The sequence below is a fragment of the Ailuropoda melanoleuca genome, chromosome 12, assembly GCF_002007445.2.
Source record: "Ailuropoda melanoleuca isolate Jingjing chromosome 12, ASM200744v2, whole genome shotgun sequence".
Classification (NCBI taxonomy): domain Eukaryota; kingdom Metazoa; phylum Chordata; class Mammalia; order Carnivora; family Ursidae; genus Ailuropoda; species Ailuropoda melanoleuca.
Genome location: NC_048229.1, coordinates 24,798,201 through 24,804,453, shown reverse-complemented (window position 1 = coordinate 24,804,453; position 6,253 = coordinate 24,798,201).

Genomic DNA, 6,253 nt, shown 5'->3' with positions numbered 1-6,253 from the left:
CTGCTGGTACCCCTGGTTGTGTTCTCTCTCTGTCAAATAAATGGATGAAAAAAAAAAAGTTGTGAGAACCAGAAAAATAGGTCACAAGTAATAGGACCGTGTACTTGCTGAAGACACTGGATGTTTTTGCTCTCTGAAACGTGTCCTCACGAAATCACCTTTCTGTTTCAGACTGCTTTCCATTCTCCAGGAGAACTTTTTTTAAGGACCACGGTTGTTGTCTATCACTGTGTTCTTTAATCACAACCAGGGTTCAAAGTTAAAGCAATAAATGTCCACATTCCGACAGTTGTCACTCAAGTACATAGTGGGTGCCCATGATCTGAGAACTTATCAAATCTTGTATCATCCCTCATCACACACATGGAGATAACAATAGTATGACTCCTGCTGATCCTAAAAGTACAGTCTGAAACTAACTACAGAATTACCATCTAGTAACTAGAAGTAACTCGAAAATCAGATCCCTTCGTTGCCGTGTTCTACACTAACAACTGCACCATTGATCACACCAACTGAAATCAAAGCGGAATCAGAGATGGGCATGGGGTTTTCTAGCTGCAGGCTATCTTCAGAAGTCTAGTTCATGACTTAGAAAATATCCCCCCTCTTTATGTGGAAGCTTCGGTCAATACGGTCCCAACCCTGACAGGCAGAGTTCCTTTGCAGATGTTACACTTCATTTGTTATTCCAATACAGAGCCCTTCTCTTCTGAGCCTCAATTGCTCAGACTGGTGTACAGAGAATCATCCAAAATGTCTTTTTTCAGGGCCGGACCTGTGGTGACAGTCACCACAATCAGGATGCGTGGTGGGGAATCAGCAGAACCCTAAGACATAATCTAAAATTCTCTGATCTCACCTCAAATTATCCAGTCACCTGTGCAGTAATGACAGTGCCTGCTTGGGGAGTTGAGAATAACTCTGGAAAGCCTTCTGTCTCCTCTATCAATTAGCAGAAATAATAGTGATTAATAACGCTCTCCCAAGAAGCAGGGGGAAAACATTAGTGAGAGAGACTTTCCTGTGATCTGTGGAGACTGACAGTCTCCCCGGAGGGGGGCAGTAAATAGTGAGATCTGGGTCAGAAGATAGTGCAACCCAAGGAGATAGTATAAGTGAACTGTGTGCTTCCATGATAAGGTTTCTTCTGAATGTATTATTAATATTAACGATTCTTCAGACCTCAGAGAAGCATCCTATTCGTGATGCAGGCAGAGAAATAACATCTTACAAAAGAACCAGAAAACAAGTTGTGGATAGATAGGAAGGAAAAGAAAGACTGGGAGAATATAGATTTGATTTCAAGAAACGAAAGAGCCTAAAAGCATCCAAAGTTACTAGAGTGGCTACTTTTCAAAGACCTGGAAGTGACCATTGCATTTAGTGACCATAAACTTTTGCTGACCATGGGGACAGCAGTTCTGTAGGACGTGTAGGTGGAAGCCCGCGTCCAGTAGGGGGCAGCCTGCCATGAGACAGGGACAGAGTGCAGATATCTCCTTTTAGCTCTGAAAGGAACAGACATGGGGTGCCTGGGTGGCTCACTTGGTTAAGCGTCTGCCTTCAACTCAGGTCATGATCCCAGGGTCCTGGGATGGAGCCCTACATTGGGCTCCCAGGGAGCTTGCTTCTCCCTCTCCCTTTGCCTGCTGCTCCCCCTGCTTGTGCTCGCTCTCAAATAAATAAAATCTTTAAAAAAACATAAAGGAAAAGACGTGAAAATCTCCTTTCCCTGAAGTCCTACCATACAACTAATTGAAGTGCAGAAGTGAAGACAGAAAAAAATGGTTAACTCTTCAACTCACCAGTCAACGTTATTTTGTCAATATAGGAGTCAGAAAATGTCGATCTTTTGGTTAAAACCTTGCAATGTTTCCCAGCTTTTCTGAGAAAAGGCAAAATCTTTGCAGAGTCCTGGGAGCCTCACTGGACTCAGCCACATATTGCCTCTCTAACCTTTTCTCTGACAAGCTCCTTCAACTCTTCTGGTTCCCTGTGCACTGGCTGCTGGCTTTGCTGAAACACAACTGCTCTTTCTTCTTCTTTGATCTCACCTCCCCAACTACCCACTCGAGCCTCCCCCCCATCTCTTTTCAACTCTTGCTTCACAGAAAGGCCTCCCCTTACCACCCTACTTAGTATCTCATCCTAGCCCCACCCTGCCCTACTCTTTCCCTGTTTTGTTTTTTCTTTTAAAGATTTTATTTATTTGACAGAAAGCACAAGAAGGGGGAGCAGCAGGCAGAGGGAGAATCAGGCTCCCTGCTGAGCAGGGAGCCCTATGCGGGGCTCAATCCGATAACCCTGGGATGGTGACCTGAGCAAAACACAGACTCTTAACTGACCGAGCCACTCAGGTGCCCTGCCCCTAACTGGTTTGGTGCTGGTTTTCTTTTTTTTTCTTTTCTTTTTTTTTTTTTAAAGATTTTATTTATTTATTTGACAGAGAGACAGCCAGCGAGAGAGGGAACACAAGCAGGGGGAGTGGGAGAGGAAGAAGCAGGCTCTCAGCAAAGGAGCCTGATGTGGGGCTCGATCCCAGAACGCTGGAATAACGCCCTGAACTGAAGGCAGACGCTTAACGACTGAGCCACCCAGGCGCCCCTGGTGCTGGTTTTCTGGCTTGCTTCCGTGATCTTTCTCATACATTGAGAATAATGGGTGATATGTTGGGTGCTTTATAAAGTTGACTGAAACAGTGCCTAAAGGTTTCTCCACTTCTCCAGGTTCATCTGTAACACTCTGGCAGTTCCTTCTCATTTCCCCCTCATTACTCTTGTCTTCAAGGTGGTTATTGCTCATGGTTCTCAGAAATGAGAAGTAATCCTAGTTGGGAGATGCAACCCTCAGGTTGGCCACAAACACAGGCCTGCCTTGTTCTTGGCTTCCTTCTCCCCCTGCATAGACCTCGCTGCCCTCACCTTCCTTGCCGATTTCATCTGGCCCTTTCAGGCACTGCGTTTATGCCTTGCCCTAGCTGCTCCTGTCTTCAGTTCTCTCTGGATACAGTAATTAGTACTTATTACAGCATACAGCAATTTAAACCCTTCTCAAACGTTCTTCTGAGATCATCTCAAGTCTGTATACAGGCTTGGTCAGTAGAGTTACAGATGAGATGATAATTACTTCCCATCAAGGGGCTGACCTCACGGTGGCCCAGACCTTTATCCTGAGGATAAAATGCCCCCTTTTCATTTGTGCTCTGTGACCATGACAGTCACTCTCCCCCCAAGGAAATGTAATTTGGTATATAGACCTTCTCTCTAGGCAAAACACAGAAATAGAATATTTACTAGAAAACCTAATACGCCTGGCACTAATATAGCACTGTATGCTAAGTATACTGGAATTAAAAAAGAAAAAGAAAAAAAGAAAACCTAATAAATACTGTGTGGAAATTTTATGATCTTGTTTCTCCTGAGGTTGCATTATGAGCCCTGATAAATACAGGTAGGAGGCATATTTTCCAGGGGTTCCTGAAATGTCCAGTCCTCATCTTCCTGTCCCAGGAGTGCCTGGTATTTAACCTCTGTGTTCACTACTATGCTGCATCTGGAGTCTTCTTCCTAAGTAAATACGCTGAACTCAAATCTTCATCCTCTTACATGAAAGACGTGTAAGAGCGTGCTTAGCTCCTAACTTCTAAGTATACACCTATTGTCTGATGACAGGTGAGTGATTCACTGCGTGTGTGTGTGTGTGTGTGTGTGTGTGTGTGTGTTGTAAATGGGGGAGTAAGTCCCCCTTGTGGGAACTTTAAGGATCACTCCAACAGGGTTACAGAGATTACACTCACAGAGACATAGGAAAGGATTTTTTTTTTCAAAGATTTTATTTATTCATTGAAGAGAGAGAGCTTAAGCCGGGGGAGAAGCAGACTCCCCGCTGAGCCGGGATCCTGATGTGGTTCAATCCCAGGACCTGGAGAGATCATGACCTGAGCGGAAGGCAGACACTTAACCATCTGAGCCACCCAGGCGCCCCCAAAACAAAGGATTTACTATGCTTACAAGTCCTAGCGGAAGGAGGCATCACTCAGGAAGCCATATGGGGGAGCTCCCAGGGAACTGGCTCAAGCAAGCATGTGAGGAACCCAGAAAGACTGAGGACTGCTAGGCATGTGCCTTTATTGAGGGAAAGGGGGGAATACATAAGCAAAAGGCATGAGGGGATTCCACTGGTGTGACTAAAAGTCACGGGGGCGGCAAGAAGAAGAACTGTTGAAATACACTGAGCCGAACAGAACATGTTAGCCAAATCTATAAGTGCAAACTATTTACCAGTTATTGATAGAGTAGAATCGGTAATTTTAATAATACTGGATATTGAGTATGGGCCCTTGATAGATGCGACCACAGCATCAAGTTTGTAGAGATCCACCAGGAGTTGTCCCCCTCCCTGCCCACACCAAGATTTAAAACCAGGCAAAACTGGGCTGGAGGCTCAGTGGGATAATTACCCCTTTATTAATTAGGTTTCACATAATAAGTTTCAATCCTGAAGGCCCTGGTTTAACTTACATTCGGCCATATTAACTATTTTAGCTGGGCGTTTATGGGGTCTCATTTATCAAGCCAACTTGTCATTGTCAAAAATGTCTTTAATGTTACTATTTATTATGCACAGCATCTCTGCCCAGCGTGGAATATTTTAGTGCAATGGGTACTATAACTATGGAAAAAACTACAGCTGAAGTGAGGCATAGCCATTTAAAAAATTTTCTGTTTGGTTACTTTCTTTAGGTTATAGGGGTACACGGTTTAAACTGAATGGGACCCTCAGGCAAAACTACAATTTAAGCCCCAGTATTGATTGCGCCCATAATATTTTGTCTACTGGTGCATTCCAGCAAATGTTAGTTCTGTTTTAGAGCCTGGATTGTACAGGCAGGAAAGCCAGTCTGTGCCAGTTCAATCTGTTTTTGTTATAGAAATTCTTTAGTATGTAAAATTTTTTATCCTGTTAGATCAAATTATGGAAACTTGTTTTAATTTAGTTACATGTACATATGCATACAAACATGCACAATTTATTTAATCACCTTTTAACTTTTTCCCCCTGCATCAAGGGGTCTGTTTTCAAATCAATAAGCAATTTAGAGCTAGCATTATGCTCACCACACCTGCGTTTGCTTATTACCTGGGGTGTAAAGTTCCTTTTTTCCGCCATCATCTTAGGCCCATATGCCCTAAAGCGGCAGGCTCCCCCCACCCCCCAGGCTTTGCTCCTGTCTTTGCTTGATAAGCTGAAAGCCGGAGGGGAACGGCCCTGGTCTCTCCAGGCAGTAGCTTCCCCTGGTGAGGTCCCAACCGCAGGATAATCAGTCCTTTTTGCCTTTTTCCTTTTTCTTTCTCTTCTTTTCCCTCTTCTCTTAGCAAAACCTTTTAGAATGGCTCTTATCTGCAGGTAGCTAGTTGTTTTCCCTCTGGTGGGCTGTCCACCTGATGAGTTTGGGGAATATACATGAGGTTCAGTGGGGTGGGGTCTGTCGCCGACGACCGAGAAAGAATTCTTGAGACATCTTTGGTGCAAAATGGTGGTTTATTAAAGCACGGGGACAGGACCCGTGGGCAGAAAGAGCTGCTGCCCCCGGGGTTATGAGGAATGGCCTATTTTATACCCTCAAGTGGGGAGGGGGCTAGGGATAGTGTAAGTCTCTAAGGAATTTTGGAAGCAAGGTCTTCAGGACCTTGAGGGGGCTAGCTACTGTTGGGAAAGGGTCATTTATTACCGTCTAATAAAACCTTAAAACCTTAGGGGCGCCTGGGTGGCACAGCGGTTAAGCGTCTGCCTTCGGCTCAGGGCGTGATCCCGGCGTTCTGGGATCGAGCCCCACATCAGGCTCCTCTGCTGTGAGCCTGCTTCTTCCTCTCCCACTCCCCCTGCTTGTGTTCCCTCTCTCGCTGGCTGTCTCTATCTCTGTCAAATAAATAAATAAAATCTTAAAAAAAAAAAAACACCTTAAAACCTTAGTCACGAGACCCTTCAGATGTATATCGGTGGGCCATATGCTTGGGGGATGATTGCCAACACGTATCTTGTCGGGGCAGTGGGGGGGGGGCGTTAGAGATAAAGGAAGTTTCCAAAGGAATTTTTATACGTTAAAGTAGACTTACAGGATCTTGGTGGAGGGGAGGGGATCAGGCCAGGACTGCCTTTTGCCCTTAGCGAAGTATTAANAGCAAAGTATTAACATCGGAGGCAGCTGACTTCAGAGGAATGTCACTCTGCCTGTTTCAAGGACTTGTCA